General features: G+C 50.7%; 1 protein-coding gene across 2 annotated transcripts in view; it reads right to left on the bottom strand.

The window, feature by feature from the left end:
* Positions 1-13,029, bottom strand: part of ADARB1 (adenosine deaminase RNA specific B1) — a 102,971-nt gene that overhangs the window by 77,904 nt on the left and 12,038 nt on the right. The window lies entirely within an intron of this gene.

Below are 13,029 nucleotides of genomic sequence, written 5' to 3' on the forward strand. Positions count from 1 at the left end.
GTGTAATCAGAGTTCCTCAGATTTTACTTAATGTCCCTTTTTCTGTCCAGGAACCCATCCAAGACGCCACATGACATTTGGTCGTCATGCTCCCTTAGATGGGTTGTGATAGTTTCTCAGACTTTCCCTGATGACCTTATGACCTTGACCATTTTGGAAGGGCTGGTGGGTAGGATGTCCCTCAATTGGGATTAGCATGATGACTTCTTATGACAGAATGGGGACATGGGTGTTGGGAGGGGGACCACAGAGGTAAAGTGCCATTCTTATTACGTATCAAGAGTGCACATTATCAACATGAGCTGTCACCGTTGGCATTGACCATGGTCTCCTGGAGGAGGTGTGTCCGTCAGGCTTCTCCCTTCATTACTCTTTCCCCCTACACTGTCCTCTTAGGAAGGAGGTCACCATGCACAGCCCATCCCTAAGGAGTGTGGTGAGCTCCCCTCCCTGGGGATGCAGGGGCCACCGAAACCATCTGGAACTGTCTGCATGGGAGATTTATGCTTCTCCCCACTTACTTCATCACTTATTCATGTTAGTATGGACTCACGGATATTTATTTTAGACTTGGGGCTGTAATCCAACGTGACTGTATTCTGTGGCTGAAACTGCTCCAGCTCTGGCCATGGGGAGCTTTCCTGGCTTCACTGTCACACACTTCACATTCTCAGTCCTTGTGGTATCAGGTAGGTTTTATATCCCCAGTTTGCAAATGGGGAGACTGGAGCCCAGAGGTTAAATCACACATCTGGTAAGAGGCAGGGCTAGGAGGACTCAAACCCAACAATCTGGTTCCAGAGACCAGACAAATAACTACGTCCCTCGGCTGCCTCTCCTCTGAACACTAGAGGACACCTCCATAGGCAGGTGGGTCGGACCCTCTCAGACAGTGGCAGTCATCTGACGGCAGAGGAGCAGCACAGGGAAAGCATGAGGAGGGAACAAGTGGGGCATGTGCAAGGAGGCCAGGAGCTGTAGCCAAGCACACAGAGTGGTTAGAGGGAGGAGGCTGTGGCCTGGAGCACACAGAGTGGTCAGAGGGAGGAGGCTGTGGCCTGGAGCACACAGAGTGGTCAGAGGGAGGAGGCTGTGGCTTGGAGCACACAGAATGGTCAGAGGGAGGAGGCTGTGGCCTGGAGCACACAGAGTGGTCAGAGGGAGGAGGCTGTGGCTTGGAGCACACAGAATGGTCAGAGGGAGGAGGCTGTGGCCTGGAGCACACAGAGTGGTCAGAGGGAGGAGGCTGTGGCCTGGAGCACACAGAATGGTCAGAGGGAGGAGGCTGTGGCCAGGAGCACACAGGGGAGAGTGGTCAGAGAGAGTTTGGAGACAGGTGACAGCCAGATCAAGCAGGGTGCTTGTGGCTTAGGAGTAAGTAACAGCTTTATTGCAGACACAGGTGAGCAAGCAAAGGGGTAAGATAATGACCGCTGGTGCTACATGGAGAGCACTGAAAGCATGAGGGAAGATCCAGGGCCCATTGTGAGGCTTCTGTGGAGGTCAACGGAAAGATGGTGGTGAGCTGTGGGCCGCTGGGCAGCAGGGGAGACATGGAGAAACAGACACTCCAGGTGGATGCAGGCACCACCTGTGCTGGGGACTGGGTGTGACAGCGACAAGTCCAGATTGACTGCCAGGTTTCTAGAAAATGGGGGATGTTGGTGACATGCACTACCAGGAGAAAGGGTATGAAATTTAGTAAAATAAAGTGGCTGGTTCTAGATATCCCATGTGGGGCGCATGTGAAACATCAGCCCGAGAGGGAGACGCAACGTGCTGCCTGGTAGACCGGGGCCCAGACTGCCATGGACCCTAGAGATGGAAAAGTAAGCAGGTGACCCCATCCAAGTGCCTGTACTGGCACAGTCTGCACGTCCAAATCGAACCTGCTGCTTGTCCCTCCTGCCGCCACGCGCAGCACCATCTTCCATCCCGCTGCTCAGGCCACAGCCCAGGCCAACTGTGCAGCCCCAGCATCCAAAGTCTCCCCCTGCCCTCAGCCTTCACCTCCTGAGCCGCCCCCTGCCCTCATCATTCACGTCCTGAAGTCTTGCTCCTCTGTGCCCTGTGAAGAATCCAGCTCAGTCACTTTCCCTGCAGAGGGAGCACCGGCCACTGCTGGAGGGAGAGCAGGACCTGCCAGCCAGCCTCCTGCTCTCCTCGTCCTTGTCTGGTCCACACACAGCGACCATGCACTCAGTTCTCTGTGCAGACGGGCCTGTCCTGCTGAGGGCGCCCTGCACCTGTCCCCATCTGTGTTAATCACTAGGTGGGTAAGTCTGTCTTATTTGGGATAAAAGACTAGCAGGCCCATAAGGCCACAAACAGCCCCATTCTCTATAATTACGCAAAACAGGGCCTGCACCTGCTCTCCACTCGCCTCCCTGTGATATGTGGGACTTGAGATGGTAAGAAATGGCTGCTAAATAAAGACCCCCACACTGTTAAAGCCTCCAGCAGTGCCATACAGAACTGCTGCTGACGTGGGTGGCCGTGGGGGACCCGACTCGGCCAGCCCACCACGTCGCCCTCCTCACACAGCCTGACGTTGTGGAGCGCAGACTCTGTCCAGACGCCCGGTGACCAGGGGTGGCTGTGTTGTGCTTGTCCAGCCAGTGAGACGGAAGCTGGGGGTTTTCTGAACCGCTTTCCCGGCAGAGACCCCACCCCTTCCTGCTTCCCCTCCTTTCTCTGCAACAACAGGCTGGGGTCAGAGTAGCTACCACCAGACCCCAGGGGCCAAGCACAGGGATGAATAGCAGAGTGGAGACGCAAGAGTCCAGAAACCACTGTCCTCGTCCCAGACTGCCTCCTTCTTGGCACAAAGGCCCCAGGAGTTGAAAGCCAGCACCACCAGCCAAGTTTTCTGCTACAAGTCAACCTGAGTCAAACACAGACAAAGAGAATGCCTGGACACAGGTACTGCAGACAGGCCTCCTGCAGACCTGGAGCCGCCATGGTGACCAGCACTGCCCCTGGCTTCCCAAAGCTCAGGTACCGGGGAAGAGGGACGGCAACATGGGGCCATCGAAGTGCTCATTAGGGACGTGGATGAGAATAGCAGGGAGGCAGGGAGAGACGGCCTCTCCAAGGAGGCGGCATCTGAACTCACATGGGGTGACTGTCCTCCGGGAGGACCAGCAGACACTGGGCCCTCGGGTGGGGCGGGTTTACACAGAGCAGCAGAGACAATGGAGGGAACAGGCCAGGGAGGAGCTGTGAACTTTCTCCTGAGGAAACTCACTTCCGCCCTGTCTGGGAAGTCACTGGAGGGGTCAAGCAGGGTTACCTGAGCTGACGTGCCCTAGAAGGTGACTCAGTGACCACATGATGGCAGGACTGCCCGGGAGCAAGTCTGGACCCAGGAAAGCCAATAAGGAGCCCTGTGGCTTACAGAGGGTTCCAGAGAGAAAAGCCGGGAGTGACGTGGGAGGAGGAGCTGGCAGGTTTTGCCAGACACTGGAGTGAGGGTGAGACAGAGCATGAGAACGGCTGCGGCCATTCAGGAAGCAGGGGTGGGCCAGAGTGACGGGACAGGGGTTATGAATGCGGCTCTGAGCTGGCACGCACTGTACCCTGCCCGGAGCCTGGGCTGGAGGACAAGCCGGTGAGAAAGGCCTGGGCATCCAGAGAGGACTGGAGTGTGGCCTTTGAGTTAAGCACAGGTGGGGCGGGGAGGAGGAGGAAAAGCGGGCTGGCTCGGGCAGTTCTGTTAGACCTGCTGAGGGCCTAAGTAAGACAGGGACAGGAACATGGCCACTGCCCTTGGCAAAGACAGGTCACTAGTGACTCGGAAGAGCCATCTCAGAGAAACAGTGAGGCCGAACCGGACCAGAAAAGACGAGGAGGTCGAGACAGGGAGGGCAGGCATGCAAGCTGGGAGAGCCCAGCACGAGTGCCGATGGCCTTCTTGCAGACTGTCCCAGCCCCCAGGTGGAGGCCCGGGCTCCGTCCTGGGTTCTCGTTTCACACTGTGTGAGTGCCTACCTGATACTCACACGTCTGCACCACTAGACACTTCCACGAGAGCAAGGCCCTGTCTCCTGCACTTGCACCCTCTCCCCACCTGTCACAGAGCCTCACATGCGAGGGGCACTTGGCAAGACGGGCTGGAAGGGAAGGAGGAAGGGCGGGAGGAAGAGCCATGGAGACAGAAAGCCAAGGACTGCATCCTGAGGGCCCGTGAGTCTGCCTGGCCCAAGGTGCGTAGAGGGCCCACGGGTGGGGCTGAGACACAGACACAGAGCACCTGGGTGCTGCGTTTCCGTGCAGAGGGTGTGTCCCCACAGGGAACCGTACCAGTACCCACGCAGCAGTGAGTGGTGGTGCCAGAACGTCAGAAACACCTTCCCCACCAAATCCAACATTCCAAAGCATCCTGGGGGGTCACCAAAAACTTTCCAAAATGGCAAAGAGTTCTGAATATAAAGGCAACTTCAGATGACAAACTAGCTCCCAGCACTCTCGAGGCTCTGCCCTCAGTCAAGGCAGGATGCGCAGCCTGACAGGCACTGTGCACGGGGCCTGCAGACCCACACAGAGGGACCTGTCACATGCTCCAGAGTGCTTCTGCACGAATAATCGCACACATTTTAGTTCTCAAAAGAGCCTCACTTCTGAAACATAAAATCACCAGAAACCCATCTTCTGAGAGAGAACATTAAACATTACATCAAAATCTAGAACCAGCTCCTAAAATTCCATGAATGAGAAGGTTGCAACCATGTAGAGCCAAACCAACAGCAGTCACGAGTTGAGAAGGCGACTAGCAAGGCACCAGTGAAAGGTGCCATGGAGGGCTCCTCTCATTCCCGTTATCAAACATTTCCTGAGCGGCCACTGTGCTACGGCTGTGCAGGGACACGAAACCCAACCCAAAGGTGCTAACAGGGCCCATAAGGTGTGTGCCCGAAGCTAGGGCCAGGAGGGCAGACGCATGAAGTCTGGACAGTCATGTGAAAATCAGGAGCCCTTGCCAGCAGCCTCCTCACCAGAGCTCCCCCGCCAGGGCCTCGTCACCCTGCCCAGCGTCCTGGGGCCGAAGCAGGGCTGTCCACACGCTACAGACATGGCTGCCTGGCCTCCCCCAGGTGCAGGACGCTGAGGCCAGACCAAGAGATGGGTGGGTTCTCTGGGACACAGCTGTGTGTGTGCAAGACAGACTTCAGCCTCAGGTTGTGAACACCCTGAACCATCACACCGGGCACAGGAGCTCATTCCCAAACTGCAGAAGAGTGCAGGAAGTGGCAGGAAAATGCCACTGAATCAGAGAACCACAGCACATGGCTCTGAGGGCTCAGCACCAGGATGCCCGCTTCTCTCTTCCCATCACCAGGGATGTCGGTGGGCACCTCTAGAAATCTGTCAACAGGAGTGCTAAGCCGACCTGGATCAGCCACCGCTGGTGCCTGGGCTTGGAGCTGGGGGGACAGCTGCCTGGAGCGTGCCGGAGAGCCAGGGGAGCACAGCCCCCAGGTGGCACCTCAGCCCCGGAATCACGTGAAGGCGAGTGTGGCCCTGCAGTGGGGCAGTGCTGTGCTGCTTCCTTCCTCCCGAGATGTGCTTATCGCAAAGCCTTGATTTCCTGGTTTTCACTGTGTCTATTGTGTAAATAGTGCATGAGTGTGTGTGTGTGTGTGTGTGTGTGTGTGTGTGTGATCCGAGACTATTCAAAAGGGTTTCAACAGCCTAGTAATCGCCCTGTTGGGCCCTGAGAAAAGGACAAAGATTTCCTTGGCTTTTGAAAACTAGATGTGGTACCAACTTTGACGTGGCTTTGACATCCTTAGGACCTAGGACCGATCTTCAAGAAAAAGAAGTAAAATACACACACGTGTGATGATGAATTATGCCTATTTATAGGATTGGGAGGCTCTGCTTAATAAAACAGTTTTTAAATAATGATTCAGAAAAAGGGTTAGATTGACGCTACTACGAGCGTCAGTGGCTTCCTCCGCCTCATCCGCTCTGTGTTTTGCTCATTACTTCCATATTTACAGAAAGATGCTTTGCTTTGTCCTCTTCTGTGATACTATTAGCATCATTCTGACTTACATATTTAAGACGCAAATAAATAAGATGCGTCTGTTTTCTAAAAGCCAACAGGAGCACAACCATGGAAAATGACTTTGATGAGGGCTCCTGAATTCTGATTCCAAGACGTTAAGGTAATGTACGAGAATTCAACCCTCAAATTAAGACTCGATCCCCATAATTACTACTTTCAAAGGTTAAGTTTAAAAAAAAATGTTTATTGCCATTAACATTTTTCCCCTCTATCAGCCAGTTGCACTGTGGTGAGAGAGCAAGGATGACCAGCTCAGGCATTCATTCAGGAGAGAGCAGACGCTGCCTGATAAGCAAAAGGCCTTAGAAGGTTTCCTCCTCAACAGACCCAGCTGGTAAAAAGAAGTCGTGCAGGGTCAGAGGGAGGAAAGGGAGCGTGTTGTTGGCTCTGGACCTCGGCTAGGGGCCAGGGCACACCTTCTGGACCGACAGCCCGGCAGCAGAGTGACCCATCCTTCCCCAGAAGGCTCTTCTCGGCAAACGGTTTGTTCAGGGCCAGGAGCCAAGGCCCACCCAGACTGCCTTTCACACTCTGTTCTTCCATATCCTTCTCAAGGAATGAGGAAAGTTGACCTCTACGGCCTTTTAAATTATCTGAATAAATTAGAACTATTTTCTCTTATTAAAATGAAATACTGACTTGGAAATTAAAGACACCAATTTTGCAAAGGATTTAAAAAGCAGAAACCAAATCCGTCAGGCAGAAAGACGAGCAGATGGATTTCGGAGGCCCACTGGCCTGCATCCACATTTCCCAGCCTCCCCATCACGATACTAAACTCGGTGGTGTCCTTCAGCTCTTTCTCCCCCAGGGAGACCCGCCACGCTCCCTGGACTGGGGCCCACAGGAGAATGGGGACCTAAGTCCCAATGTCCTTTACCTGATTCCAAAGCACAGAGCAAACACGTAACTATGCTGTTCAGGGCTCGGGGACCAGGCTCCCATCCCTCGGAGCCACCGAGTTGCCAGAAGGCACAGCCCCACAGATCCTCATGCCCTCTGGAGCCAGAGACCATGCTGAGGGGAACAAGCTGCCGACATCGGAGCTGCCACGGAAGACCATAGGCTCGCCACAGCCCCTCCTTAGACGACAGTCCACACGTCAGAAAGAGTGTCACCTCACTACACGTTTCTGATTGCTCCACTGTCACACCCCTTTGAAAACATTAACCTTTCCTAAGGTAAAAATCACCAGATTCAATTCCTTTGCCGTTTCATTGTGAAAATTTAGTCAAAGCAGAAATCCTATATAATAAAAAGCTAATATGCTAATTACCAAACAGCACAATCACCATCTGGACAACCTTCTGGACAAAGCCGGGGCTGCGAGGGCTGAGGCAGCTGGGGCTGTGAGGGCCGAGGCAGCCAGGGCTCCAAGGGCCTAGGCCCTTGCACGAATTTCATGCATTGGGCCTCTAGTTTATATATATAAAAGCCTAAGCAACCAGTCGACTGTTCGACCAGTAGCTATGATGCGCATTGACCACCAGGGGGCAGATGCTCAATGCACAGGCATGGAAACATGGAACAGATTGATGAATCTCAGAGGAAAGCAGGGAGGGCGGGAAGAGATTAACCAAAGGTCTATATGCATACTAGAGGCCTGGTGCACGGATTCATGCACTGGTGGGGTCCCTCAGCCTGGCTTGCGGGGATTGGGCCAAAACCAGCTCTCCAACATCCCCCAAGGGGTCCCGGTTTGCAAGAGGGTGGTGCACAAATCCGTGCACCGGTCCTCTAGTAATTAGATAATTAGTTAAGCTAAACATTAGTTAGTATGGAAGCAGGAAATTTCAGAATTGAAGCAGTGGGTGAAACTGGATTAATTTCAGCTTGATTTAAGAGAATCCCAGGGCAAAGACAAGTGGATGTCTCAAGAGAAGATTGGCAAGGACAGTCAAACTGGGAAAACACACAACTTAAAGATACACCAGAACCTCCCCGGACAGCATGGCTCAGTGGTTGAGCGTAGACCTATGAACTAGGAGATGTGGGTTTGATTATCAGTCAGGGCACATACCCGGGTTGTGGGCTTGATCCCCAGTGAGGGGCATGCAGGAGGCAGCCGATCAATGATACTCTCTCATCATCGATGTTTCTGTCTCTCTCTCCCTCTTCCTTCCTCTCTGAAATCAATAATATATATATTTTAAAAATAATAATAATAAAGATATACCAGAACCTGTGCTCCATGAAGAAAGGGGCTATTTTATCCACTGCTATACCTTGGGCTACAAAGTGCCTGACACACAGTAGGTGCTCAAAAAATATTTGTCAAATGACTGCATAAACAATGAATGAGAAGTGGTTTAATTTACATTACGGAAGACAAAAAGCTTCATCAATATAATAAGCTAGCAACCCCTCAGATATAAGGATTTACTATCACAGAACCTGCCTCATTTTTCTGCACTTACTGTGGGTCATGCACCCATGGGTCAGATACCCAAGTGGTCACTCAAAATCACTCCGAGCCCTATACTTACTATCCATAGCGAAGCAGCCAAGGTAGTTCTTAGGGGAAAATGAACAGCTGTCACTGCACTGAGTAGAAAACAAGAATGAGTTGAAAATAAATAAACTAGGTGTTCGAGCCAGGAGCCGGTGGTAACCCTGGGGCGACTGAAAAGCAGCAGTAAACTCTACCCAATGGTTAGAAGACAAGTGGAGATCACTTCTTAGCATGGGGCTGAGCCGGGACGGCATGATGAAGCCTCCGGGTGGACGTGGGAGATGGTGACACACGTGCACAGACATGGAAGTCACCAGGCTGCACCCCAGAGTCCGGTGGCAGCTGGTACCAGCTCAGGAGCAAGGACTCGTACACTTTCGGGAGTTTTGTGAAGCAGCTGTCATGTCAGCTCATTGGCAGCTGAAAATAGGCAAGGGTGAGAATATTTTTGCCATGAAAACTGACAAATGCTGCAAATCAGGGCTTTGACACCTTCACCCCCAAGAAAGCCAGTATTACTCATGCACCAGCCATACCACTGCGGACACCTCGTGGTATGCAAGCTACGTCTCAGGAAAGAAAAGGGTGGGGCTGAGGGGGAAGAGGAGGGACTCATTTTTCAAAAGAAGGTATTAAAATAAATAACACATTTAATGTTCAGTGTGTTCAAAGTATAACAAAGTTTTTCCGGAGAATGAAAAAATGTTTACCATCAGGAAATCCAATGACATTTACTATATTAACAGATTGCCAGGGGAAAAAAACATAGGATCATCTCTACAGATTATCTGTAGAAAAAGCAACAGTAAAATTCTACTGCTATTCATAATAAAGTTTATTTAAAAATTCTCAGCACACTGGGGAGGTAAGCTGCTTAACTAGACAAAGGGTGTGTATGATCAACTATGGTCACTATCACACTTGGTGAGGAAACTTCAGAGGCATTTGTGTTAAAGTTAGAACAAGAGAAGCACCGCTCATCGCCGCTACTGGTTAAACATTGCATTCAGCCAGGGTATCAGAAGCTCTAGAGTCGAGGGGGAAGTACAAGGATTAGAAAGGAAGAGGCACTGTTTGCACAATTTGATCTTCCACCTGAAAACATGAGACATGACTGACATACAAAATCAACAGCTTTCCTACAGGGCAATGATAAGTAAGCAATTAGAATGTAATTGAAGAAAGAATTTAGTGTATGATAAAAGTGGCATTTCTGACCACTGGGCAAGGATTAGGGCAACTGGCTAGCCAATGGAAAAAATATTTGATCCTGACCTCAAGCTGTATAAAAACAGATTTCACATAGACCTGAATGTGGAAAACAGAATATGAAACTGCTGGAAGACATTAAAGAATGACCCTTGAGGTAGGAAAATGTTCTTAGACGGTATGTAAACACAAAGTCATAAAGAAAAAGACTGATTAGTTTGAATATTTAAAAATTTCTCTTTGAAAAAAAATAACATTAAAAGACCAAGGACAACCTAGGACACCCCCAGCAGCCATGCCAGAGGTCCCCACGCTGGAGCTTCCTGCTCACAGTGCCCCTCCCCAAGGGAACCATGCATTCTTGGCCCCTGTGAAGAACGCGCCCCTCCCCACACAGGTTCAGGACGCACTCTCCCGTAGGCGCCACACTGGGGCTCCAGGTAGCCAGGCTGTCCAGTACGAACACAGGGAAGGACTCTCCCTAAAGACAACTGGGAATCCTCCCTCAGTCTGACAAGGAGACCAAGACCATGGCCCTGTCTTTGCTGGGTTCCCCAGGTACCACGCCATGCTGTTGTGTGCTTTCCTATATCAACATTTTGTTTTTAAATGTTAGACTAACATTTAAATTCTCAGCACACTGGGGAGGTAAGTTGCTTAACTAGACAAAGGGTGTGTATGATCAACTATGGTAACTATCACACTTGTGAGGAAACTTCACCAAGTTAGAACACTGTTGCCCTTCACCAAGCTTCTCCTAGTGCCCACATCTCTCAGAATCACTGACGGGTTCCCAAAATTAGAAAATGAGCCCCTGGTACAACAGTGTCAGCTCAAGTGCTGACCCCGTTCGCATGCACCAGTCTCCCTGGAATGTCCCTCGTGTTCCAGGACCCCACCCAGAATGCACGTTGCAGCCCGAGGCTGTGTCTTCTTAGGCTCCTCCTCCGTCCCGGCCTGTTGGGATGCTTGGCGAGCACTGGCCAGGTGTTTCTCAGGACGTCCTCTCCTGGACTCTGGCAGCTTTTTCCTGAGATGACATCGTGGTAGTGAATCTATGACAAGAATAGTACCAGGAAGAGGATGTGCCGTGTGCTAGCAGGGAGCCTAGGACCTGTCTCATCACAGGTGTTGTTAACCTGAGTCACCTGGGGGAGGTAGTGTCTGCTGGCTTTATCCACTCTACAGTTACTATTTTCCCCTCTTAATAAATAAATAACTTGGGAAGAGATACTTCGAGACTAGGCAAATATCCTGTTTCTCCTCAAACTTGCGTCCGGTATCTCAGCATTGGTCCCTGGGTCTTGCCTGAAGTGACTTGACTGTGGTGTCAGTTGATGGTGATTTTCTATTTCCTCATTCCTTCTACCGATTAACTGACATTCTTCTGTCAGGAAGAGCTATGCCTTCTCCCCCGCATACTTACTGATTTATCCAGTTATTTACTTATACCAGGACTGACCTGTGCTACAAGGGCATGCCCGAAACACATGAAGTGAAAGGAGCCTGGCACAAAAGACTGCACTCGGCCTAACTCCACTTATAGGAAATGCCTCGAAAAGGCGAACATACAGAGAGCAGAGCGGCAGTTGCCTGTGGCTGCAGTGGGAATGCGCGCTAAGCACAAACAAGCACATGAACATTTGGGGGTGATGGAAAGGCTTCAAGGCTAGACTGTGGTAACGGTTACACAACTTAGAAATTCATGAAAATGTCTGAATTATCCACTTATGTGGGGGGGGGGCGTGGGGGAGGATCCCATGGTAGCAGTTAAAACACAAGAAACAAAACCTCCTTACAGTACCATTCCCACCTTGTTTCTGCCTACATCTTCCAAAACACTCAGAAGATGGACACCCAGACCATAACTGATCGTACGCGCAATCTGTAAGACTGGGAAACCATGCAGATGGATTCTTCTATGTGACTGCACACAGGGCAGCCTGGTGTGTCACCCAGCACTGCCCCTTCTTGGTGCCACTCACAGTGTTGCTCTGACCCAGGAACTCTGTGCACCCTTCCCAGGTTACATCATGGCTCAAAGTCTTGGTGAACTTAGAGGAAAGCCTCCCTTTCCCACAGCCAGGGCTATCAGTGAGAACACTTCCATTCATCAAGCACCCCCTCCCTGCCTGTGCCCTGCCCGCCCAGAGCTGATCCACACGGGGAGAATTTAAGGGTAGCTGGGGGGACCAGGGGCACGGGATACGGTGCTTTGTGCTCTGAAATATCCTGTAGGTTTACACAGTTCCTGCCTCTTCTATGGAAATACTATCAATGCTCTCCTAGCTTCATTAGAGGCATAAAATTAAAGATTAGAAAGCTCCGTTGTGAAATCATCAAATATGCCACTCACTCATGTGCATGTGGGAGGAAGCCACCTACTCGTGACACCAAAATATACGAAGAGAGAAAACCCCAGAGTAGGAGTCAGAGGCGCAGGCCTAACGGAGTTCACAGTCCGCACACAGAGGTTCTCATCGTACCAGCGGAGACTTGAGGGAAGTGACTTTGTCCCTAGGGTTCAGTGAGGACCTGGGTTATCGCAGCTCTGAAGTCCTCAGATTCCATCCTACAAATTCCACCTCCTCCTGGATTAGGATTTTCAGCCTCAACCCCCAAACCCGCTTCTACCTACAGCAAATAATTCATTGTTTATTGCACATGCTACTACTTTCCCGGAACTGTTAATTTAAAAAATGATTACATGAGACTCTTTAAACATTTAGATAGCTTCTTCTTCTTCTTTTTTTTTTTTAACTCCAACAACCTTTTATTACCAAACTCTAGCAGGTTTAACTTTGAGACCAAGTAACAACAATACAGCATCTCTAACAGGACCTAGGATGGAGGTGCAGACCTAATAAACATGGTCTCTTAAACAAAAGATTAATAAAATATAAACATCCACTTATGTGTTTTTTAAAAGAGCGAAATTCTCCAGTGTTGCAGAATGCTCTCTTAAAAATCCAGTTCAGGACACACCTGAGAGAATAGCATTTCCTCTGCTAAAAAAAAAAAAAAAAAAAAAAAAAATCCCCCTCTCCCCTCCTTTCTGTTCAGCTTCCACTGCTTATTGCTAGAAACACCCAGAGAACAGTATAACACGACCCAGCCCAGTTCTCTTGGCATCTGCCAGTCTGAAGAGTCACAGCAAGGATTGTTCCTTAGGAATTTCACCTCTGCTACCATCAGGAAATTGAACCTTAATTTCTGGGAAATGGCAAAAAGGGTCCTATTTCCTTCAAGGAAGGGCTTGCGAGCTCTGTAAAGGGTCAAAGGGCGGTGTATCTGGCCC

This window comes from Myotis yumanensis, unplaced genomic scaffold (assembly GCF_028538775.1).
Source record: "Myotis yumanensis isolate MYYU_CA2020_CCGP unplaced genomic scaffold, mMyoYum1.0.hap1 SCAF_2, whole genome shotgun sequence".
NCBI lineage: Eukaryota > Metazoa > Chordata > Mammalia > Chiroptera > Vespertilionidae > Myotis > Myotis yumanensis.